Here is a 26457-nt window from a genome sequence, read left to right as displayed (position 1 = left end):
CAGTAAAGTCTCAATAAATACAAACTCTTAGAATTATGCTTTTTTGTTGTTGCTTTTTGTTGTTGTGCTGGTGGTGGTTTGTGGTACTAATGATTGAACACAAGAATGTTCTACAAGTAATCCACATTCCCATCTCCATTTTCCTATTTATCTTTTTTTCTGGAACATGGACTTCTACTGACTCTGCCTCTTGAATATAATTCATCTTTTTGAAGAATATACTCTCTGTTTTTGAAGATGTTGTAGAAAGAACATATATGATAATGAGAATATCCTCAAAATTTATTTTCCCATGTAGACCATATTTAGTTTCAACATAAAATATTCACTATTCTAAACCAAATTTTATTCTGAAATGTCATATTCTATTCACTATTCCATAAGGTCTAGCATGAGCAAGTAAGGAATAAGTTATAAAATGACAGTAAGAATTCCATGTTCCAGCATATGCTGGCGTGTAACCTGTGTATGCCAATGTAATCTGTCAGATTAGGAGAATGAGTTTAATATGAGTGAGCAATACAATATGACTATACTACAAAGCACTTCTCAATTTAGGCTGCATTATTACAAAATGGCCTCCCCAGTACAAAATAGATTTGGCCTATTCTATAAGCAGCTAATCGGGCTATTCTTCAACTATCATTTGTTATCATTCATCTTCTATAGGATTATGTCAAGGCAGAATATATCCAAAGAGGTGTGAGTAGGTTGGTGAAAGTGCTTGAACTTAAGCCACTAAGTTATGAGAGAAGAACTGGAAATAATTAGCCCAGAGAAAACAGTGCTTGATTTGGACATGGCTAAATATTTCTAGCTTCCTGAAACTCAACCATAGCTACTTTTTCAAAACATAATTAGATATATTATTCATGATGTTTCATAATCTATTTTGTCTCTTAACCCATTCAATGAGTTCATACTATTGGTTATATGTATTTTTATAAATTCTTTTTTCCATGTGTATTTATACTTGACTTTCTTATTTAATTTGTGTCCCTCTAGTGCCTCCCCTATTGAAGAGTGCTATATTTTTCATTGAGATTCAAAGAATGCGTGACCTTTCAGAGAGTTTGGAGTTCTTGAACTTATGATGTGTGTAAATTATAATGTGTGTAAGCAATTACATAGTTTATACCATATGATACACATTTTCCTTATTAGCTATATGACAAATGAACCATATTCCTGGGGTTGGGTAATTATTGTATTTTATTTCTTTATAATTTTTTTTTATTCTGTAAGTTTTGAGGTGTACAAGTGTGTGTGTGTGTGTGTGTGTGTGTGTGTGTGTGTGTGTGTGTGTCTATTCTCACTTTGTGGATGGATTAGAAAAATATATATTTATGTACTTTCATTTAATTGCTTTCTTTTGCATGTGTTTATGATTTAGCCTTGTTTTGACTTAGGTGGGATATAATTATATATAGGTTTAAACTGTTTTAATCTTACATTAGTTTGTTTGTATATTGGTTTTTGTCCTTAATCCCATTTCTTTAGTTTCTCCCCACCCCAATTCCAAATTTTCATGCTCTCTCTCATCTTTTGTCTTTTAATTTTAGTTAATTTTTTTGTAACTCCTTCTTTATGGTCAACATCAGCTACCTATCTCCTGACTCTCTTTTGTTTACTTAACATATTTCAAACATTTCTTGCCTTCCTACCCTATTTTCTCTTTACTTAAGAAACTTTAATTCCATTGACTAATAGAATTAGATAGTTAATGTAATTCTTACCCAATTCCTGTGCTTGTGGTTATTGATAGAATATATGACATAGTAGACACCTGCTGTTTAATTCTGAATTGAGTTCATGATTTTTTATTTTTGGTATCGATGGTACTGATGCTCACCTCAACATTCCTATATAGGTGGCAATTATTGCTATGGATGTCAAAGTGGACAGCAGAAACTGTACATCTGTTACTAACAGTAGTGCTATTCCTGGCTCCCACTTCCTGTAAGAGGGACTAGAAAGTGATTGGGACATTTCAAGTTCTCAGAGTTGAGATCTTGCTGTGGAATAATACTCACAACTAAGCCAAGTAAGTAATAGCAAATCTCACTCCACACATATTAATCTAGCCCCACCTGAGCCTTCACATTACTTCAAGGGCAGAGAATTGGGGAAACAAAACCAAAACCCCCCAAAAAAGAAAGAAACAATCAAACAAACTAAAACAAGTTCCAAGAAGGAACAATCACAGATGGCACCACAGATTGAACTCTGGGATATCTACTCATAAAGCAAAAAAGATAACTATCCACAAGAGGACTTAAAAGAGGAAGGAGAATCCATCTCAACTGATGCAGAAGTCCAACCAAGACCTCTGAAAACATGAGGAAATAGGCCAAGAAATCTCCTCCAAAATTCAGAATCTGCCAACAAAGGATCCCAAAGATATGTAAATAGATGAAATTTCAAAGATTATTAAAAACGATTATTAAAATGTTAAACTAAAAGTATTTCTAAGCAATGAATAAAAAAAGCTAATATTGAAGATAAAAATCACTTCAATAAAGAAACAAAAATATTGAAAAGAAACCAGTCATAACTCCTGGAAATGAAAGATACAAATCATACTTCACAGTAGCTCAATTGTGGAACCAAACTAGATGCCCTTCAATAGATGAATGGATTAAAAAATGTGGCATATATATACAATGGAATATTACTCAGCAATAAAGGAGAATAGAATCATGGCATTTGCAGGTAATAGGATGGAGTTAGAGAAGATAATGCTTAGTGAAGTTAGCCAATCCCAAAAAACCAAATGCCAATGTTTCCTTTGATATAAGGAGGCTGATTCACAGTGGGATAGGGAGAGGGAGCCTGGGAGGAATAGAGGAACTCTAGATTGGCCAGAGGGGTGGGAGGGGAAGGGAGGGGGCATGGGGTTAGAAATGGTGTTGGAATGTGATGATCATTATTATGCAAAGTACATGTATGAAGACATGAATTGGTGTGCAAAAACTTTGTATAGAACCAGATATGGGGAAAATTGTGCTCTAAATGTGTAATAAGAATTGTAATGTATTCCAGTGTCATATATATATAAAATAAAGTTTCATTGGAAAATATCACTAACAGATTAGATGGCATAGAAAACAGAACTTGAGTCCTTGAGGACAGAACTTCAACTTCATGCCTCCAAGACAGGATAAAGGCTGTCACATGGGGGTGTTCTGGTGGCCAGCATGGAGGTGGCAGGAGCAGCCCACAGACCTGGGGGAGTCACTAATTCTGAGGGAGAATTCACCCAACCAGAGGGCTGAAAGTCCAGGGACAGAGCAGAGGCCTCATGAGGGTGACTGAGCCCCTGGCGGCAAGTTCCTGGTGAAAGCCCAGGCCAGGCCTCTGTTTAAGGCAGAGCACCAAGGGTGGCAGGAACCCTGCGCTGCCTGGAATTCTGAATGCTTTTGTCATAATTGACCTTAGCAACACTCCAGGACATTCAGCTGGAAGGTGGATGGCCATAGAGTGGTTTTTGGAGCAGAGCTGAGGGCTCTCTGAAGCTCTAGCAATGTCTTCGTGGTTTAGAGGCCTAGGCTTCGGCTTGGGCCAGTTCTTGGGTCAGGAGGGAGGCAGCTTGGCTTCCCCCACTGGCCAAGTCTCCGGCTGCACCATAGATATGCCTGTGGAGGTCTCCAAAGCTTTGGAAACCGGTTCACTTCGTTGTCGGAGAAAGAAAATTGAAGCCACAGAATCAAGGTGGAGATCCGAGAATACAAGACTTGAAAAGTATTGTACTGATCTGGAAAGAAAGGATGAAGCATCACAGTTTCAAATAAACCTTCAATCTACAAGCTACCAAAATCAGCTGCAACAGAAACAGGTAGAAATCGGCCATTTTCAAGCAAGCCAGATGGCAGTGCAGAAGCAGTTGTTGAGCGTGCAGTCAGCTGCTCATTCAGTACCTTCAGGAGTGGGTGGTGTACCAGCAACCAAAGCACCTTGTTCATTTGGTTATGGACTCGGTGAAGTCTGCAAACTACAACATACTATTAAGGTCCTGGAACAAAACCGAAGTCAGGACATGGATCATCACCAACATGAAATGTCCATCTTGCAGAATGCACATCAACAAAAATTGGCGGAGTTAAATCACCAGCATCAACAGGAGTCAAATGACTATGAAAGACGGATTGCAGAACTTGAAAAGCTGTTACACCAAGGTGACTCAAGAGTTATACTAACTGATGAGTCTCATGTCTGGGAGATGCAAAACATGATTCAGGTTCTACAAAGTGAAAAACTAGAGTCCATAAAAAGAATCAAAGAACTTGAGGATACAATAAAAGACATAAAGAAAAAATTATCTTCTGCAGAACACGACAGAGATGTCCTGAAGGGAGAAAAAGAGCATCTCAGTGTCAAAAAGCAACAAATAACTGAAGAGTTTGAAAACTTGAAACTGGAATGCAGTAAATTGCAGCCTTCTGTATTGGAGGAGTGTGATCCTGTGGCAGAAAAGGGAACAATTCCTCCACAGAGTTCATCAGTGGGAGAAGTGTTCAGACTACAACAAGCCCTGTCTCATACTCATAATGAAAGAATGAAACTGAGTAGTTTAAGGCAGGATACCAGTCTTGCTGAAGACAATCTGAAACTTCAAATGCATGTGCAAGTTTTAGAAAAAGAGAAGTCATTATTGAGTCAAGAAAAGGAAGAACTTCAGATATCACTTTGCAAACTTAGCTGGGAATGTGAAGTCCTTAAAAGTAATGCTTCAAATGACATGAATTTAAATGTACAGATACATGAGTTAACACTGAACTTGGAGGCTAAGGAGCAAGAACTGAATGAGAGTATTAATGAAAAGGAAATGCTGATAGCTCAGTTAGAAGAACTGAAAAACGAGCACCAGGAAGATACAAAGCACATGAATTTGATAATAGATAAGCTATCAAAACAGCAAAATGAAGGAGATGGTCTAATCCAGAAGTTGAAACAAGATGTAGAGGATGAAAAAGAGAGAGTTCATCAACTTGAGGAGGATAATATGGACATGACTAAAGAGTTGCATGTACAGAAAGAAAAGTTAACTGAGAGTGCACTGAGCCTCCGTGATTTGCATTTAACCAAGCAGAAGCTTGAAGATAAAGTCAAAGATTTAGTAGGTCAGCTAAGTCAGTCACAGAAAAGTAGTTTAAACATCCAGCAGGAAAACCTGGAACTTAAGGAACATATTAGCCAAAAGGAGGAGGAATTATGTAGAGTTCGGAACAAGTTAAGACATGCTGTTAACAAAGACTCTAACAGAAATTTTAAGGATGACTTGCTTAAAGAAAGGGAAGTCGAAATTACAAACTTGAAGCAAAATCTTGCAGAAGTAGAACAGCTCAATGAAAATTTAAAAAAAGTTGCTTTTGATTTCAAAATGGAAAATGACAAGTTGATTTCAGCATGTGAAGATGTAAGGCATCAGTTGGAAGAATCTATTGCTGGTAACAACCAAATTTCTCTAGAAAAAGACACTATTATGGAGACGCTGAAAAGAGAGAAAGTACAGATAGAAGTAGAACTGTGTCAGGCCAAAAAGAGACTGTTGGAAGAAGCAAACAGTTACAGGCAGACAATTCAGGAACTCTCAGATGTATGTAATTGGAATACCTCTGCCTTACAGCTGGAACAGGAGCGTGTAGTGCAACTCAGTCAAGAGAAAGACTTTGAAATAGCAGGACTCAAAAAGAATATTGAGCAAATGGCTACTGATCAAAAAGAAACTAAGGAAATGTTGGCATCTCTTTTAGAAGAAGAGAAGCAATTGATGCAACTTCTAAATGAGAAAGAAGTTTCTATTGACCAACTCAAACAAGAAAATTCAGCACTCCAAAAGGATTTAGATAAGTGTTCTCAGGCCTTAAAACAAAATGAAACTTTAAGGCAGACCATAGAGGCAAAAGCCAGAAGTTTCAGCTCCATGAAAGAAGAAAACACTCATCTGCAAGAAGAATTGGAAAGAATTAGGGAACAGCAGAATCGAGTTGTAGCTGTGGCTGAGCCTAAAACCCTTGATAGTATCACAGAACTGGAATCTGAGGTATCTCAACTGAATATCATCAAGAATCATCTGGAAGAGGAAGTTACACATCATCAGAAGGTCATTGAAGATCAAAACCAGAGTCACATGCAACTACTTCATTCACTACAGGAGCAGAAGGAGGAAATGGATAAATTTAAATACCAGTATGAGCAGATGAAGGCTGCACATACTCAACTGTTTTTTCAAAAAGACAAGGAAATTAAGAATTTGCAGAAAACCATTGAACAAATCAAAGCCCAGGGGCATGAAGAGAGACAGGATATTCAAACAGAGAATGCTGATAGTTTTCCAGAAACAAAAGTGAAAAGCCTTAATACAGAAAATGGGAGTGAAAACCATGCCATCTGTAAAGCCAAAATGGAAAATTTTGTGAAAAGAGTCAAAGAACGAATACTTGAGATTAAACTTCAGAATTCAAAGAATATGTCTTTAACCAGACAGATAGACCAGCTGTCGGAAGATGAGGTTGAGAAACTCACTCAAATTATCCAGCAGAAAGACATGGAGAGAAGAGCTCTTCATGCTAGAATGTCTCTAGTTTCATACACCTAGGATGTCCTTGACGTCCACCAGCGACTCCAGACCTGCATTATGGAAAAGAGAACAAGGATTTGCATTTTGAATAGGAAGATCCAAAAGTGACCCCAACATACCTTTGATACCAGCTGAGCAAACTAGGCTTAAAAGTTCTTTTTCAGGACTTTTGGTTCCATTTCTAGAAACAGAATCTCATCCAGCTATTCTACAAAGAAAAATTTCTGATCATACCATGAAACTTTTATACTCACCAGGAAGGAGAAAGCCAGGTGTAAAAGTACCAGGAAGTTGTCAATATGGAACAGAATTCAGCCATTCTTGGCTCCCCATTTGGAAGCTGTGACTCTTATTAACCCCGCTGGACTTGGTTGGACCTGGTGGACCTGGGCATCTTCATTTGAACTGTACACTATTACCAATACCCCTTGACAACAGCCCTGGAGTTGTACTAAGGGACCTTTGAAGGCAATAGATAATTATCAAGCCAAAGATAATTTAGTACTTTACAGAATTCATAAACTCAAGGTACTTTTTCCTTTTGGAAAAAAAGTCATATATTGATAGAAAAAAGATAAAGAAGAAAACCCTGATATATAGAGCTACCTATTTTTTTTGTTTTTATTTTTGTTTTTGTTTTTTTTCATGTTACACTTAAAATTATTGTTTGATTGTTTGTTTGCTGTAGCACTTTTGGTTTATTAAAATTTGTTCTGATGTTATGAGATAACTGTATGCAGTATTGAATTCTTAAATACTTTGATTGTGAATCAGAGCAGTATCAGTGAACTTATATAGCTCAACCTCTTTTTTATAATATTTGTTAAATTTAATTATACTAAAATAAAAATGATACATTTAAATGACGGAAAAGAAAAATCCAACCCATATGATAAAGATATATCTCCAAAGTTAGAGTATGATGTAGCAAGAAGTTGTGAATTCTTTATCAAAGAAAACATTGTACAACTACTAAAAGAAAATTACAGTTGGAGGGCCCAAATAAAAAAATTTAGTGGATTCATTCTAAGATTCTTTTAATCAAAATACTATGAACCTATCCATTTAACTACTTTTAATTGTCTAAAAAGTCACTTCAGGTTAAACTCAATTTTCTAAGAGTTAAATATGTCCATAAGGAAAATATTTTCCACACATTAAGTTTGAGTCAAACAAAAAGACTTATTACATCAATTATTTCCAATTAAAAGTCAATTTATAAGAATGTATCATTAAAATATGGACTGTTTATCTAAATGCTTCTCTGGGTTAACAAAAAGAGTATATAAAATTAATCTTTTTTATTTTTGTAAATTAAGATAAAAGATGAATCGAATTTCTAGCTTGAGTTGGGCAAAGTCGGAGAAGAGAGAAAGCAGATTATGTGGCAATTGCTTCTCTGAAACCTGTAGTTTTAGAACCATTAAAGGACATTCTTTATTAAAATTAATTTAATAAACTTTAATATGAAATCAATTTTTAAATATAAATTATATTGTAATTTAAATATAATTTAATTTTTATCACATTTAATTTAAATTATTTTATTAAGTTTATGTTAGTTTTATTACATTTAATTTAAATTTATTTTTTGATATAGCACTTAAAATTTAATTAGTTTTTTTTGATTTAATAAAATTAATTTATATTAAATTATAACAATTTATTTTTAAAAATTTATTAAATTTGATTTAAATTAATTTAATAAAATGTAAAGAAATTAATTTAATTTAAATAAAATTTAACATAAATCAGATTATTTAATATTCATTACATAATATAAATTTTCATACAATCAATTTTAATGAGTGTTCTTAGTGGTTTTGGAAGCCACAGGTGTCAGAAAGATATTTGCTGTATTGCCTGCTTTTTTCTCTTGTCCAATTTCACCTAGCGTTGGTTGGAAACTTTTGATTTGTCTTTTTTCTTAATATACAAAAATCAAAAATAGAAGACAAAATACGTGTAGCTATAAATATATGTAAGCTTTTCTTTCTTTTTTCTATATCTTTTTAAAAAATTTTCTCTTAGTTTCAACTTTTTCTTTCTTTACACATGATAATCAAAATACGTAACTTCGAAAAGAAAGAAAGAGCACTAAAAATTGCAAGAGAAAAATATCAGGTCTCGTTTAAGAGCAACCCATTAAGCCTCACTTCTGGCTTCTGAACTCAGATCCTAAAGAAGAGCAAGGCCCAGAATGAGATATTCAAAGAAAGCTCTTAAAGAAAAATTTTGTCAGTCAAGATTTCTAAATCCAGCAAATCTACATGACAGGGATAAGCTAAAGGAATTTTTGATCACCAAAGTAGCACTATAAAGATACTCAAAGATAAACTGCACAAAGATGTACCCAAAAATAATTCCCAAAGCTCTTAAATAGATGATGACCATGAGAAGAGCAACCAAGTAAATGAAAAATAAGACAGACTTAAATGTAGAAAACAAACCAAAATATTATAAAACTACAAACACATATCTATAATAACCCTGAATGCATCTGGTCTCAACTCCCCAGGTAAAAGCCACAGATTAATGGATTGGATCAAAAAACAAGATCCAACTAAATGTTGTTTGCAACAAATTTTATCATCAGCAGATAGGTCATTCAAATGTAAAACTAATAAGGATTTTTCTGACTTTAATACTATAAATCAAATGTACCTAATGGACATCTACAGAATATTTCACCCCCAAACAGCTGAATTTACCTTCTTCTCAGAAGCTCATGGAATCTTTTCCATTATTGACCATATTTTAAAATGAGTATATATTGCAAGAGGATATTCGTTGAGCTCTGCATATAAAATGTGTTCATGAATTTGATGTGCTTTGACAGGAATACATGTGTTTTTCCAATAGTAAACAAGTATAAAAATAAATCAAAGTGTTGCTACAACCATAGTTCCTAGAACCCATTATTTAAAATCCATTTTTATTAAAATGAAACCCTATATTTTCAGAAACATGGGTTAATTATAAACCAAAAGTTTTCTTCATGGTGTCCCTATAAAACATATTTTAAATTTGTTACATTTATGTTTCTCTCTATAATGCTAATAAAGATACATTACATTTTTTCCTTAGAAATCAAATCATATACTTTCAAAGGCTTTTGATGACTATTACTGTGGGACCCAAAAAGTAAAAGTTTATAACTTTCAAATGTCATTTTCTAATTATAGTGAGCAAATCAGAAAGTGATTTCTCTGTATAGTACTGGTAGAATCTCTATGAGGGCTTTCAGTAGTACTTCCTTCCCCATCTATTTTTGAAATATAATCTTCTGAAACACAATGTGGGACTAGATCTTAAATGTTCTTGTGTATAGCCATGACAGTGACTAGTACAGAGTTAACACAGAATCATTTCTTAGAGAAGTATGGAAATAAATACATGGAAAAGATGACTAATTTATATTAAGCACTATTGATCTATTCCCTCTTTTAAGGAAAATATTCTGGGATTATGAATAAGTGCAGTTCAATGCAACTTAGGTAACAAAGATTGGCCATTCTTTAGCCACTAGACCAGAAGTTTTGACTTTGGAAGATCTCAATAGAATATTAAGACCTATTTTCAGGTATTAGAAATCATTAGATTATTTAATTGGCATTCAGTAATATAGTTTTTCAGTGCACAGACTGAATTACTTCCACATCCTTTGTGGTGGTGTAAGAAGCATGGTCCTCTCTTGGAAAGCATGCTTCACTCTTCCTTTTGGTGAGTAACTCAGAAACAGTCTGTCTCAGCAGGTCAGTGTTAGAGAATTGTTTTATATAATGATTACATGTACATGTGTCTTTGGGAATCTTTCTTGACCCAGAAAGGCATTGCCTTTCTGACTTTTTTCCTGCCATATCTCCTAGTGATATACATGTATAGAGCCAACTTTGATCAAGATGATATAGGGTTTTGTCTATGTGGTAACCCTTGGTATTTCTCTATTATTTTTATCACTTACCCCTGTTAGAAAATATTTCCTGTTAGAGAAATCTCAGAAATGGAAGTTCATTTTGAATCTTTAAGGTTTTCAGGAGTACCCACTAAGACTGCAAGATCCCCTGGTCAGTGTAATACCCAGTGGTGTGCAGAAACCAGCTCCTCACAGGCCAGTAGGGAGTGTTAACAATGTCAATTTCCTGGGTATAAGCATTTCTTCCAAGGCTGATTACTAGCTATCAAAAGTTGAAACTTTGCTTGTAAAATTCCTAAATATTGAGCGGTTATCTGTCACAAGCTGGTACAGTTTGGCTCCAGTAAGCCACTGGCTTAATTAAGTCTTTATCAACCAACTGCCTGAGGAGAATGATGACAGTTACCTAAGAGTGAGGATTTTGAGAAACAAGACAATGGAATGTGAATAGGAAGAGAGGTGAAAGAAAGAAAAGGGAAGGGAGTACTGAGAACATAGACTAGATGATGTCATGCTGTCTCTGGGAAATGTAGTTACCTAGAGTTGTACCAGTTGTAGGTGTGCAGGGTTCTTCTTGAACTGGTAGCTTGGTTTGAGCAAAGAATTGGAGAGCAGTCTATCTTCAAATGAGATGATGCTACTGGGTTCATGTGTAGGGGCCTCCTTTCTTATATCCATATCCTTACTTGGAATCAAGGTAGCTGGCATCTGTGTGTGTGTGTGTGTGTGTGTGTGTGTGTGTGTGTGTGTGTGTGTGTATGTGTGTGTGTGTGTATGTGCGCAGGAAATTAGCAAAATTCTTTTTGACCAGTGATGTGCCCAAGACAAGAATATGTTTTTTCTTAAGGGAGAAGAAACGTGAAATGAATTGCAATGGAATTAAAATTATAATAGTTTGGGGATCATAGAAAGCAGCTCAGTGTGGTTAGATACACTAGGAGGGCTGTATAGAAAAGTTAGAGAAAAGGAGGGAGATTAATCTATCATCAAGGTCATGAGATTTTTCCTGCAGGCAATGGAAAATTAAGCAACCCTTTAATTACCTTTTATCACTGTTAGGGAATAATTTTCATTTATCTTTCTAGCTGTGTCCACAGAGAGCATACAACAAACTAAATAATTAGCAAGAGAAAATTCATTCATTAATTGGCAATATGTACAGGTAACTGGACATTCTAGGAAGAGTTCCCGTGAGTTCTTTTGAAAAACATAGTTTAAATATGATGTAAATACATTCTTAGAGATTATGTCATCTGGCAAGTTTCAGATACACAGGGCAAAATCTTTAGAAAGATGGAGCAGAAAGTAACCATTTTTTAAATTTTCTTTTTTTCTATTTTGATATAAGTAGAATATCTTCTTATTTTCTTGTTGTATGCAAAGTATGTTCACACCAATTCACATCTTCATATGTGTACTTTGGGTAAGGATGTCATCAAGTTATTTCCCTAAAACTTTACAAAGACTTGCCTGTTCACCAGCCCTACCCTCATGCAAAAAAGCCACTTTTTTTAACAAGTAATTTTTAAATATTAGTGAGTAACTTCTTACACAGTGGATAGAATCAAACAGAAAAAAAGAACTTTGAAATATAGGGGTGGTACAGATAGTAGATAAACATTTCACAAAAGAACAATTGATATTCTCAGAGAGGTAAGAAAATATATTACAATCAAAAACTGAAAATGGATAATATTTTAACATAGGAAATCCTAAAAAGGAAGATCTATAGAAAATTAAAAAGTGATAGAAATTTAAGAAAAGTGTATATAATGTATTGGATATTAGAGAACACTTCCAAAACCCAAAGAAAGTTAAAATAGAAAAAAAGAAGATGGAAAGTTTTATCTAATATGAACTCTAGGAAGAAAACAAGAGGGCAGAAAAGCACACAAAAAGTAATTTAAGAAAATTTCATGGAACAACAAGTATTAGTGTAAAAATGTGAAAATATACCACCTGAAATTTTAGAGCCTCATAGATAGTGAAGCAATGATGAAATCTTCAAAGTTGTAGACAGTGGAAAACAGTTCATATAATATATGGTAGAAAATTCCATACTGTCATATCTCAAACCCTAATGGGAGTAACATGGGAGTACTGGGGTTGTAGCTCAGTTGTAGATAACTTGCCTTGCATGCATGAGGTACTGGGTTCAAATCTCAGCACCACATAAAGATAAATAAATATGTTGTGTTCATGTACAACCAAAAATATATTTAAAACAAGAAAGTCCTAATGGCACTGGCCTTCTTGGCAGCATTAGATACCAAAGGGAAAGTCATTTCCAACCTAGAGTTTATATCTAGCTGCACTGTTAGTGATATGTGCAGGTAGGAAATATTTAAAAACACTGTCCGATATGCAAGTCTAAAAAGAAAAAAGAAAACTTGCATTCTTTCTCAGAAAGCAACTCACCCTACAATAAGAGGATGTAGCCAACAAAGAGGAAGACTTGGGTACAAAGAGTGGTTTAACCATGAAAGAGGCAAATGTAATTAATTCCCAGGAAGATAGGGAAAGAGTGTCCTAGCTGTGCAGGGGGCCTGGAAACAACCTCTCTAAAATGAAAAGGGAAGACACATGGTCTAGAAGAGTAGATACCTTATTTTTTCCTGGTATGGGGAGTGAATCCAGGGGTTTGATATCACTGAGTTACATCTCCAGCCAGCCTTTTCACTCATTCATTCATTCATTCATTCATTTTGAGACAGAGTCTTGCTAAGTTTCTTAGGGCCTTTCAAGGTTTCTGAGGCTTTCCTCAAATTTGCCATCCTCCCCCCTCAGCCTCCCAAGTCCCTGGGATTATAGGAGTTTGACATGGTGCCCACTTGGATGTCTTTCTTAACAATAGAAAGGAACTAGTAATGTGATCAACTAGTGACGTGAGAAGAGCTCACAAATTTGGGGAAGAATTGTGGAACAATTAGAGATAGATACATAAAATAGAGTTATGAATTAAGAGTCCTTAAATAGTAAAGTATGCAGTAGTAATATATATATATAAATATATAAAAAATAGTATATTAATTATATAGTAATGTGTATTATTTTAATGGAAATATATAGTAGTATATAATTATACATTTCTTTACACACTGAAGCATACTATCATACCTATGTAGTAACAAGTTAAAGAATTAATCTTTGTCGTTTATGATACCACTCTATTAGGAAGATGAGAGGAAGAAAAATGGTATGTATTTGAGGTGTAAAAGGTAAAATAATCCTTACCTTTCATAGTAGGAAGTCAAGAGATTATGTCTGAAAAGTAAAGATAACATAAACTAGGTGTGGTGGTGCATACCTATCCCTTCAGGAGGACAAGGCAGAAAGGTTGAAGTTCAGGGTCACCCAAAGCAACCTTATCTCAAAATAAAATAAATAAACAAATAAAAGAGATGGGGATATAGCACACTATTAGAATACCCCTAGATTCAATCCTCAGTACTTTAAGCTAATAACAACAATAATAGTAATAATAATAATAATAATAAATAAAATATTATTTCAAAATATAGGAGTAAATAGCAGAAGTCATAGTAATCAGAGCTTTAGCAGTTGCCTTTAGGGGCTAGGTAAAGATGATGGGACCCACAGGTATGTAGCTTCTCCTCAAGGATGGAGTTGAGTCACAGAAGTTAAATGACTTTATTTACATTTATTTTTTATGTAATATTCTTTGTGGAAAAGTTGTCTGCTATGTCACACTTGTGTGTGCTGCCAGGGATCAAACCTAGGGGCATTGCACATACTGGGTAAGTGCTCTATCACTGAGCCACATTCCCAGCCCTGGTGGTCTGTTTTTAAGGGTATGTTTCTTAACTGCACCCACCTTCTTTTATGTTTCTGCCCAGAGAGGTAGGGAAAGAACTCCCCTTTCTCTGCTCTGTTGATATCAAGGTTGTGATAAGTAACATTGTTACTGATAAGATTTCCAGAAATTGTTTCAAATCTTGCTCCTTCCCACTGATCTCTACCCTCAGTTTAAGGAATATGAATTTATAATACTAAAGTTTGGTCTTTTGTTCATACATATGCAAAATTGAAATTTTTAATAAAAGTTTCACACAGTGATTAAAGAGACATATCTTAGTCCATTTGTGCTTCTTTAACAGAGTACAATAGACTGGATAATTTGTCAAGAACAGAAACACATTATAGAGGTACACAGAGTTCCAGAATGCTCTATTGTTCAAACTTGTGTATTTTGGAGGAAAACCTACAGAGACCTAAGATAATATGGCCAAAAAACTCTACCAAGAAACTTCTAGATCTACTAAATGAATTCAGCAATGTAACAGGAAATAAAATCAACACCCATAAATCAGAGATATTTCTGTATATCAGTGACAAATCCTCTGAAAAGGAAATGAGGAAAACTACCCCATTCACAATATCCTCAAAAAAATAAATAAATACAATACTTGGGAATTAACTTAACAAAAAAGGTGAAAGATCTTTACAATGAAATCTATAGAACCCTAAAGAGAGAAATAGAAGAAGACCTTAGTGGGCTGGGGATGTGGCTCAAGCGGAAGCGCACCCGCCTGGCATGTGCCCGGGTTCGATCCTCAGCACCACATACCAACAAAGATGTTGTGTCCTCCGAGAACTAAAAAATAAATATTAAAAATTCTCTCTCTCTCTCTCTCTCTCTCTCTCTCTCTCTCTCTCTCTCTCTCCTCTCTCACTCTCTCTTTAAAAAAAAAGAAGACCTTAGAAGATGGAAAGATATACCTTGCTTATGGATAGGCAGAATATTAATAAAATGACCATACAACCAAAAGCACTATACAGGTTCAATGCAATTCTGATCAAAATCCCAATGGAATTCCTCATAGAAAAGGCAATCATGAAATTCATCTGGAAAAATAAGAGAAACAGAATAGTTAAAGCAATTTTAAGCAGGAAGAGTGAAACAGGTGGTATTGCTATACCAGACCTTAAACTATACTACAGAGTAATAGTAACAAAAACAGCATGATACTGGCACCACAACAGCCTGGTAGACCAGTGGCACAGAATAGAGACACAGAGACCAACCCACAAAATTACAACTACCTTATATTAGACAAAGGTGCATGCACTTGAGAAAGAATATCATCTTCAACAAATGGTGCTGGGAATCAAACCAGAGACTCTGCATCTAATAGAAAAAAAGTTGCCCGTAATCTCCATCATGTGGGGTCAGGTCCTAAGTTCCTTAATAAGACACCTATAGCACAAGTACTTGTACTTCATACAAGTACATTGGATAATGATGTCTATCACATTCCACCATCCTTCCTAATCCCCTGTCCCCTCCCTTTTCCTCCCTCCCCTCTTTGCTATCTAGAATTCTTCTATTCCTCCCATGTTCCCCTCCCAACCCCACTATGAGTCAGAGAAAACATTTGTTTATATTTGGTATTGGCTAACTTCACTTAGCATTATCTTCTCCAACTCCACCTATTTACCAGCAAATGCCATGATGTTATTCTCTTTTATTGATGAGTAAAATTTCATTGTGTGTATATATAGCACATTTTGTTCTCCATTCATCCACTGAAAGGCATCTATATTGGCTCCACAGTTTAGCTATTGTGAATTGTGCTGTTATAAACATTTATGTGGCTGTTTCCCTGTAATATGCTGTTTTTAACATCCTTTGGGTATAGTCTGAGGAGAGGGATAGTTAGGTCAAATGGTGGTTCCACTCCCAGATTTCCAAGGAAACTTCATAGTACTTTCCATATTGGCTGCAGTAATTTGCAGTCCCACCAGCAGTGTATGAGTGTATCTTTTTCCCCACATTCTTGCCAACATTAATTGTTGTTTGTCTTCATAATAGCTGCCATTCTGACTGGACTGAGATGATAGAGTAGTTTTGATTTGTTTTTCTCTTATTGCCAGAGAAGATGATCATTTTTTTCATATATTTGTTGATTGATTGTAAATCCTCTTCTGAGAAGTGTCTGTTCATGTTCTTGGCCCATTTGTTGATTAGATTATTTGGGGTTTTTTGATGCTTAGCTTTTTGAGTTCTTTATTTACTCTAGAGATTAGTGCTCTATCTGATGTGTGAGGGGTAAAAATTTTCTCCCAGGATGTAGGCTCTCTGTTCACCTCAAAGATTATTTCTTTTGCTGATAAGAAACTTTTTAGTTTGATTCCATCCCATTTATTGATTCTTGGTTTTAATTCTTTCACTATAAGTATCTTATTAAGGAAGTTGGGGCCTAATCCCACATGATGAATATTAGGGCCTACTTTTTCTTCTATTAGATGCAGAGTCTCTGGTTTCATTCCTAGGTCCTTAATCCATTTTCAGGTGAGTTTTGTGCATGGTGAAAGATAGGGGTTTAATTTCATTTTGTTGCATACTGATTTTCACTTTTCCAAGCACCATTTGTTGAAGATGCTATCTTTTCTCCAGTGCACAATTTTGGCACCTTTGTCTAATATAAGATGATTGTAGTTTTTGTGGGTTAATCTCTGTGTCCTCTATTCTGTACCATTGGTCTACCAGTCTGTTTTGTTGCCAATACCATACTCTTTTTGTTATCATTGCTCTGTAGGATAGTTTCAGGTCTGGTATAGCAATGCCACCTGCTTTGCTCTTCCTACTTAGGATTGCTTTAGCTATTCTGAGTCTCTTATTTTTCCTGATAAACTTCATGATTGCTTTATTTCTATGACTAATGTCATTTGGATTTTGATCAGAATTGCATTAAATCTGTATAATGCTTTTAGCAGTATGGTCATTTTGATAATATTAATTCTGCCTAAAATGAGTAAGGTAGATCTTTCCATCTTCTAAGGTCTTCTCTGAGTTCTCTCTTTAGGGTTCTGTGGTTTTCATTGTATAGATCTTTCACCTCTTTATTAAGTTGATTCCCAAGTATCTTATTTATTTTGAGGTTATTGTGAATGTGGTAGTTTTCCTCAGTTTTTTCTCAGAGGCTTTGTCACTGATATACAGAAATTCCTTTGATTTATGTGTATTGATTTTATATCCTGCTGCATTGCTGAATTCATTTACTAGTTCTAGAAGTTTTCTGGTGCAGTTTTTTGGGTCTTCTAGGTATAGAATACCATCAGCAAATATTGATAATTTAATTTCTTCTATTCCTATACTTATCCCTTTGATTTCTTTCATCTGTCTAACTGCTCTGGCCAGTGTTTTAAGAACTATGTTAAGTAAAAGTGGTGAAAGAGGACATTTATGTCTTGTTCCAGTTTTTAGAGGGAATTCCTTCAATATTTCTCTGTTTAGAATGATGTTGGCCTGAGGCTCAGCATAGATATCCTTTATGATGTTGAGATATGTTACTGTTATCCCTAGTTTTTCTAGTGTTTTGAACATGAAGGGATGAAGCATTTTTGTCAAATGCTTTGCATCTATTGAGATAATCATATGATTCTTATCTTTAAGTCTATTGATGTGATGAATTACATTTATTGATTTCCTTATGTTGAACCAAACTTGCATTCCTGGGATGAATCCCACTTGATCATGGTGCATGATCTTTTTGATACATTTTTGTATTTGATTTGCCAGAATTTTACTGAGAATTTTTGCATCTCTGTTCATTAGAGATATTGGTTTGAAGTTTTCTTTCTTTTTTTTTTCTTTGATGTGTCTTTGCCTGGTTTTGGGATCAGGGTGATATTGGCCTCATAGAATGACTTTGGAAGTGCTGCCTCATTTTGTATTTCCTGAAATAAATTGAAGAGTATTTGTATTATTCCTTCTTTAAAAGTCTTGTAGAAATTGAGCTTGACTGTGTATCCATCCAGTCCTGTGCTTTTCTTGGTTGGTTAGCTTGATGGCTTCTTCTATTTTCTTATTTGATATTGAGCTGTTTACATTGTGTATATCTTCCTGACTCAATCTGGGCAAATCGTGTGACTTAAGAAATTTGTCACTGACTTCAATGTTTTCTATTTTATTGGAGTATAAGATTTCCAAATAATTTGTAATTATCCTCTGTAATTCTATAGTCTTCAGTAATATTACCTTTTCATAATGTATGCTGGTAATTTGAGTTCTCTCTTTCCTTCTATTCTTTAGCATGGCTATGGGTCTGTCAATTGTATTTGTTTTTTCAAAGAACCAACTTTTTGTTTTCTCAATTTTTTCAATTGTTTCTTTTATTTTGATTTCATTGTTTTCAGCTCTAATTTTATTTTTTCTTGCCTTTTACTCCTTTTGCTTCTGATTTGTTCTTCTTTACTATAGCTTTGAGATGTTGTTGTGGAGTCATCTATTTGTTGACTTTTTTGTCTTTTAAGGAATGAACTCCATACAATGAATTTTCCTCTTAGTATTGATTTCATAGTGTCCCAGATACTTTGATTTGTTGTGTCTATGTTCTCAGTTACCTGTAAGAATTTTTTAATCTACTTCTTAAAGTCTTCTGCAACCCATTGTTCATTCAGTAGCATATTGTTTAGTCTCTAGGTGTTGGAGTAATTTTTACTTTTTATTTTGTTGTTGATTTCCATTTTTATACCATTATGATCTGAAAAAATGCTAGGTAGTATCTCTACTTTTTGTATTTGGTATGAGTTGCTTTTTGGCATAGTATGTGGTCTATTTTAGAGAAGGATCCATGTGCTGCTGAGAATAAAGTGTTTCTGCTTGATTCAGGTTGAAATATCCTATAAATGTCAGTTAAGTCTAAGTTATTGATTATGTTATTGAGTTCTATAGTTTCTTTATTCAACTTTCATTTGAAGATCTATTTAGTGGTGAGAGAGGTGTGTTAAATTTGCCCCATATTATTGTGTTGTGGTCAGTTTGACTCTTGAACTTGAGAAGAGTTTGATTGATGAACATAGCTGCAGCATTGTTTGGGGCATATATGTTTATGATTGTTATGTCTTTCTTGTTGGTAAATGGTTCCCTTGAGCAGTATGTAATGTCCATCTTTATCCATTTTGATTAACCTTGGCTTGAAGTCTACTTTATTTGATATGAATATGGAAACCCCTGCTTGCTTTCACAGTCCATGTGAGTGATATGATTTCTGCCAACATTTTCTCTTCAGTCTGTGTATGTAATTTTTTATCAGATGAGTATCCTGTAGGCAGCATATTGTTCAGTCTTTTTTAAAAATCCAATCTGCTAGCCTATGTCTTTTGATTGGTGAGCTTACTCCATTAAGATTTTGGGTTACTATTGAGACATGGTTTGTATTTCCAGCCATATTTGTTTAATTTTTGTTATTTTACTTAAATTGGTTTTCCTCTTTGATTAGTTTTCTCTCTAGTATACTACCTCCCTCTGCTGATTTTCATTGCTGTTTTTCATTTCCTCTTCATGAAATATGTTGCGAAGAATGTTTTGTAGTGCCAGTTTTTTAGCATTAAATTTTTTAACTATTGTTTATGGTGAAAGGTTTTCATTTCATCTTCAAATCTAAAGCTTAATTTTGTTGGATTTAAGAGTCTTGGTTGGCACCCATTATCATTCAGAGCTTGATATATGTATTTCCAGGATCTTCTAGCTTTCAGGGTTTGTGTTGAAAAATCTACCATCATCCTAATTAGTTTTCCCTTTTATGTAATCTGATTCTTTTCACTTGTGGCTTCTAAAATTCTCTCCTTATTCTGTATGTTGAGTATTTTCATTATAATATGTCTTGGTGTGGGTCTGTTGTGATTTTGTGCATTTGGCGTCCTGTAGGCTTCTTGAATTTGAGTTTCCAATTCATTCTTCATATTTGGAAAGTTTTCTGATATTATTTCATTGAGTAGATTGTTCATTCCTTTGGTTTGGACCCCTATGCTTTCCTTTATTCCAATAACTCTTAAAGTTGTTCTTTTTTTTTGTTGTTTTTTTGCAATCCCATATTTCTTGGATATTCTGCTCATTATTTCTTATCATTTTCACTGTGTAGTTTATGTTCTTTTAAGATGATTTATTTTATCTTCATTGTCTGATGTTCTATCTTCTAAGTGGTCTACTCTGTTGTTGATGCTTTCATAGTGATCTTTTGCTTCTTGGATTTGTTTATGTAGCTCATTGTTGAAGTGATATTTCACTGCCTGTATTTGTTCTTGAGATCCCAACACATTTTACCCATGTATATCCTGAAATATTTCACTGTCATTTTTTCTTCTGTAGCTGCCAATGCTTCTAATGATGTGTTGTTTTGATTTGTTTGTGCTACTTCCTTCCCTTGTCTTTTCATGTTGCTCATGTGCCTTCCTTTCCAGCTCTGTGGATCTGGTGTGTTATTGTTTTTATCCTATAAATTTGTAGTGCTTTTGTACTACAAAGATCTCTCCTTTTTGGAGAAGAACAATGTTAACAGATCCCAATATCAACAATACATTACCTGTAAACAAATTATTGTTATTAAGACATTTACGGTTTAGTCTCAACGCCCAGAAATGTTGGATTCAATTATTATTTAAAATATAATCAGTAGTTTCATAAAAAGGTGTACTTTTTCTGGTGGTGGACAATGAACAGGGGGTAAGGCATAGGATGAAATGTTGAGGGGAGAAGATGTGAGGGTATAGAGATAATATATCTTAGGAAATGTGAAGGAGAAATCTAGTGAAGTGGGTTAGTAGCAGCAGAATAGATAGGAGGTAATTTGGGGTAGACAATTACATGGGAAGGCAGTAGAGTACCTAAAGCTAACACACGTATGTTTTCAGAAAAATACAGGATGTTAAAATGGTATATTTGGAGGGTGAAGGAAGAAGAATAATAAAAAAGGGAAAGTAAGAAAAAAAGAGCGAAGAAAAATAAAAGAAAAGGGGGGCTTATGCAATTCCTCTATATTATATTATTAGGTGACTTATTCCTCAAAGTCCTATTCCAAGCAAAGTTGTTGATTTTACATATGTTGGGGATGTGAGGGTGATAGGATAGAAGAGAAAGGAGAAAAAGAAAAAGAAATACTCTTAGAGATCCATTTCTTTCTCTTCTCATCCAGTAGGTGGGCTTGTCTCATGCAGTAGCTGTCTCTGCCCTCAGGATGGTGTAGGTAACCAGAGTGTGAAGACTGTACCTGGTGTGGAGCATCTGAATTTGGGGAGTGCTGTCCACCAGTCCCAGCAGAAAAATAGTGCCTCACGGGTGTTTTTTGTGACCAGTTGTCTGATTTAAGCCCCCTGTATTGTCTCCCTCTCTTGCCTGGAGACTTCCCAAATCCTGATGACTCTGCTATGCTCCAGACTTTAGTCCCCTCCTCTCTCTTATTTATCAGATCCCAACTGCTGGATCTCACCTCCAGGCTCACACTAGGTGGGTGGCACCCTGTTTGCACTGCACTCCTGCCCAAGTGAGAGCTGATCTTGTGTTGGACGGCCACTGTGCTGAGTTAACGCTATTAGTGAAGGGGGAGGAATTGGAAATCAGGTACCCACTCAACTGGAGATCTGATCTGATAGACACACACACCACAAAATGGTGAGAAAGGTTTGCCAAGATGGAGTCTGTCTTCTTCCAGTTCTGGCATATCTGGTGATGTGAGGGGAGCTGGGTGATGGCCTTGTGCTGTGTATAGGTAGCAGCCGAGTAACCTGCATGGGAGTGGAGCACAGTTTGGAGTTCTACAGAGGTGCTTATATGTGTTGCTGCTAAGCAACTTGTGAACTGTGCATGAACTAGAACTGTTGGCTTTGGGTATGGAGTTTGGAGAATTACTCAAGCCTGGAGGCTCATTTCTGCATGGGTGGTCACAGTGCTGATAATTTCTGTGAAAATCCACTGGCCCCTGGAGATCAGATCTGGGAACTGACCCCACCCAACAGTGAAAATATTGAGCCAAGATGGTGGCTGGCTGCTTTCAGCGCTGAGGTGTCTGGTGAGGTGGGAGAGCCAGGTGATGGTATTGTGCTGTGTGTAGGTAGCAGCTGAGTGACCTGCATGGGAGAAGAGCGAAGTCTTGGCGATCTGCAGATGTGTTGATAGGTGATTCTGCTAATGTGCTCACTGAGTCTTGCATGGACTGGAGATTCTAAAGTTAGCTGTCTTTTCTTCAGGGAGGAGAGTCAGGAAGAAGTCCTAGGCCAGTCTGGGTTTACTATGGTCTCTTGGCTGCAGCTATTTGGAGGAAAGTTTCAGCACCTTTAGGAAAGCCAAGCTTTGCAATTGACTTGTGAGCAGAGCACTGGCTCAGCCAGCAAGGCACAGTAAAGGCAGTGGGCAGAGGTCCAGCAGCCCATGGGCTGAAGGGCTGTGGTGCTGGTGGGCTAGGGATGAGCTGGTGGGAAATAGCAGGGAGGGAAGGGGCTCAGGAGGAAGCTCCACCCTGATTCTGGTCTTGCTGCCCATAGATGTCTTGCATTTGGTCTTTCCCCTGTCATTCCCCTAGGTTCCTAGCTGGCCAGCAAGCCCCCTCTCACCCCATGGATAGGAGCAGGGAGTATCTGTTAGACACAAGGCCTGAGCATCACTCACACTGGTGCTTGGGCTTTAAAGTGTATGTGGAGAAGGCTCTGGCAATTTGTTCTTTCCATTCATCCCTACTATTTTTCTCCCCCAAGTAAGTCTCAGAAGCTCCCTTCTTCCAAGCCTTGCTTCTGTAACCTGGGCTTCACGACCACCAGGAAGCCTAAGAACTCCTAGGCCCAAGTGAGACAGGAGCCACTACAATGAAGACTGAGAAAGATGCTTGGCCTGTCTCTACCGCAGGCTCTAGAGATGCATACCATGCAAATAAAGACCAGTGTTTCAAGGCACCCTTGGGTCTTCCTTTCTGACTCCCTTGTACTTTACCTGCCACCAAGGGCTTTGAATCCCTTCCAAGCTTTCTGCATTTCAGGTGGAATCCCCTGTTTCATTTGCTAGCAGCTTTATCTGCTTAAAGAACCTACTTTTGGGACTGCCAAGAAGCAGCAGACACAACTTGGCTTTGCCAAAACAGCATGTGGTTTTGTTCTCCCATTCTTCCTCACCCCATTTCCTTGACTTGCCAACTGGAGAAAGCAGGAGGAGGCAGAAGAAAGTGGGCAGAAGTGTGGGGGTGGGGGAAGATAGGGTGCAGAACAAACAAGTTCTCCAGTAAGTTATTTACATTGCATGTGGACCCCACGACAGTCTGGAGGCTCCACTGCCAATCTGAACAATATTCTGCCCTGCATTTTCCCCTCCTTTGAAGTTGGGGAATGATGGGAGATAGGTGGAATGGAGAGACAGTCATCTTAATTGGCGGCTTCCTAACCAAGTTTAGGATCAAGAACAAGGACTACAGTAGCAGCATAAAGTAAGACAAACAAGTTTTGTCTCCCCTAGCTGCACCCCTTGGAAACGAGGGGGCACCTGCATGGTTTGTGTGCAGTTTGCATTAACAACAGCATCAGCCAGGGTGCCTGCACATTCTCGCTAGTATGTAGGTACACACAAGCTTGCAGATCCTGGTGAGGGGAGTGAAAGCCAGAGACATCTGGAACTCAGAGCTTCCAAGAAAGCACTAGACATGCTGGTGCCAGAAGCTCTGCAACTGCTGCTTTGCCCAGACTCCAGCACAGAGCCACCCGCAGTCAGCCAGAGCCCGCCAAGGCTATTTATGTGGCACACCAGTGGGCTATGGCTTTCTCTGCCCCCCATCCTGGCGCGCATCCATCTCCCAGGAGTAGCTGTGGGACTCGCGCGTGAGCATGTTATTTGGGATCCTCTGCCTGGGAACCGGGTGCCAACTTCTGGGATGTTGCCAGCCTTGTCCTTGGTGGTGGTAAGTTTTCTTGCCCACACTCTGGGGCATTGCATCTCCTGCACCCCACTCTGTCCCAGCCACCTTCAGGATGCAGGTGAGTGAGCACCTGGAATGCGACATCTGAAAGCTGAGCACAACCAGGCTGTCTCTCAACCAGTCAGCAAGGCCATTTTACTTGATTTTAGTGTGTACCTTTGGGTAAGGAGGATTTTCAACTGTATTTACTTAGGGTGGCTCTTTAGGTAGTTTTTTTGGTGTTTTTTTTCCATTTATGGATTCTGGTATTAATTTATATTTTTTGAAGAGCAAGACCAACCTCATAGAGTCTTTCTGGGGTAATGTTTCTGTTCTTAAGTTTGATGTATATTTTGTGGATTACACAGAGTTAGCTGGAGGAGATAGGGGAGATTCATGAGACTAAGAATGAGATTCCAGTTATTTTTCATGATGTTCTTTCTTCCTTGCTATGGGCAAAGCCACAACCCCAGCCAGGCAGTTAACCGTGGGACACCCACACACATTCTCTCTCCCTCTCTCCCGTTTTTTTCTTCAAAACACATCTCTCTCTCTCTTTTTGACAGGAAGTCTAATGTAGGAATAATGTAATATATTTTGTTTTGAAAGCTGTAAATCAAACATCATCATTTCTTTTTATCCTTGTATTTTTAATCATTTATGTTGCCACATTAAATATCTTGAATAAGCAATTTGTGATTTTTGATTCTAAAGTAGCCCATAATATCCAGCCTGTATTTCTCCCCTTTGAATTCATTTTGAATTTTCTTTGACTAAATAAAATGTGCTTAAAGATGTGGATGTGAATTTTAAGGCTCAGAGGACATGCTTCTATTTTATAATTTTGCTCTTACTTGTGAAATAATAATATTTTCAGAAATATATGAATTTTTAATTTCTGAGTCTTTAAAGTTTGGTTCATTGGCTAAAGTGGTTGCCACTGTTGAATGAAAATTCTTTTATGCTGTTTTACATGGTACTTTATCAATGTCGTAGTCAGAAGGCTTTCAGAAGAGAAGGATTTTTTCAATAAAGCATTTATGAAAAATACAGTCGACTCTCTTTTAGAGTTAGGACAATAAGAAATGAAGTATATATGAGTTAGGACTTGACTGTCTGAGGAAATACAGACAAGGCTGTGGTTTCATTCCATTAATTGCAATATTTGTGTGATCTAAATAACAAAAAGTCCAAGAAGACCAAATTTCCTCAGGTGTGAGGGCTGCTAACCTATGTATGGCTATTGAACTATTAAGGTTTTCCTCAGAGTCAAATATGTTAATGGAGGATGAGGAAATACAACTAGAGGTGAAAATACTGTTTAATGGCAAAGGAGATTCAAATTTAAGAAAGATTTAATTGAAAAACTATTAATATGTACATTTTGTAGACTTCTTTTCCATAAAGAACTACACATATTCTTGTCTTAATCACATTTTCCAACACCAAAACTTAATCACTTTGATAGTTCTTAAATTTCAATGTGCAATAGTCAAAGTGAATTTAGCATATTTTTTGGTTCCAGGGATCGAATCCAGGGGTGCTTAACCACTGAGCAATATCCACAGCCCTTTTTATTTATTTATTTTGTTTCAAGACAGGGTCCTGTTAAGTTGCTTACAGCCTTGGTAATTTGCGGAAGCTGGCTTCGAACTTGAGATCCTCCTGCGTCAGCCTCCCTAGCTGCTGGGAGAACAGGTATGTACCACCACATCCAGAAATTTAGTGTGCACTTTGATGCAGCAGTTCCACTCTCCCATAAAAATATCTGAGTAAATTATGACAAACCATGGTAAACATAGTATTGGTTGAAGGAATTATGTGTTATTGCTAGAAAATAAAAGCATTTATTCAAATAAAGAGAACTAATATGTTTCAACTTGGTAATTTTATAAAATGTTACAGATGATGCTATTGAGAAAATATCTTGAATAAAATTTAAATATGTGAAAAATTCACTCTGTTAATTTTGCTATTTGTAAGACTAATTTGGGAAAACACAAAATACTGATTCTCATGTCTTCCCCTGTGTCTCTACAGGTAATAGAAATCTTTGATTTCATGCATAGGAACCAAATTATGTAAAGTAGAGATTACAATTAGATTCTTTAGAATAAAACAAAGAAAGAGAGATTGAAAATAATAAAATTATTATTTATGACTAATAAATAGAAAAACCCAGAGTAAGTGAATTATTATTCTCTCTAGCCAGTGTTCTTCTGATATACCATACTGCCCCTGGTGAACTGGGCATCTGATTCTTCCGAATGCCTCTTAGATATTAA

The 26457-nt window shown here is 36.3% G+C and overlaps 1 protein-coding gene and 1 pseudogene across 14 annotated transcripts in view; both read left to right on the top strand.

The window, feature by feature from the left end:
- LOC110597363 (serpin B6-like) overlaps positions 1-26457 on the top strand; it is a 312873-nt gene that overhangs the window by 85383 nt on the left and 201033 nt on the right. For 13 of the 14 annotated variants that reach the window (XM_078020459.1, XM_078020455.1, XM_078020454.1 and 10 more), the window contains one exon: positions 25770-25870. The gene's annotated coding sequence lies outside the window, so the exon portion shown is untranslated. The remainder of the gene's footprint in view (positions 1-25769; positions 25871-26457) is intronic. The other variant, XM_078020452.1, reaches the window with a different exon arrangement.
- Positions 3090-7585, top strand: LOC144366318 (thyroid receptor-interacting protein 11 pseudogene; annotated as a pseudogene).

The sequence above is a fragment of the Ictidomys tridecemlineatus genome, chromosome 8 (assembly GCF_052094955.1).
Source record: "Ictidomys tridecemlineatus isolate mIctTri1 chromosome 8, mIctTri1.hap1, whole genome shotgun sequence".
NCBI classification, from domain to species: domain Eukaryota; kingdom Metazoa; phylum Chordata; class Mammalia; order Rodentia; family Sciuridae; genus Ictidomys; species Ictidomys tridecemlineatus.
This window is presented reverse-complemented; position numbering and strand designations above follow the sequence as displayed.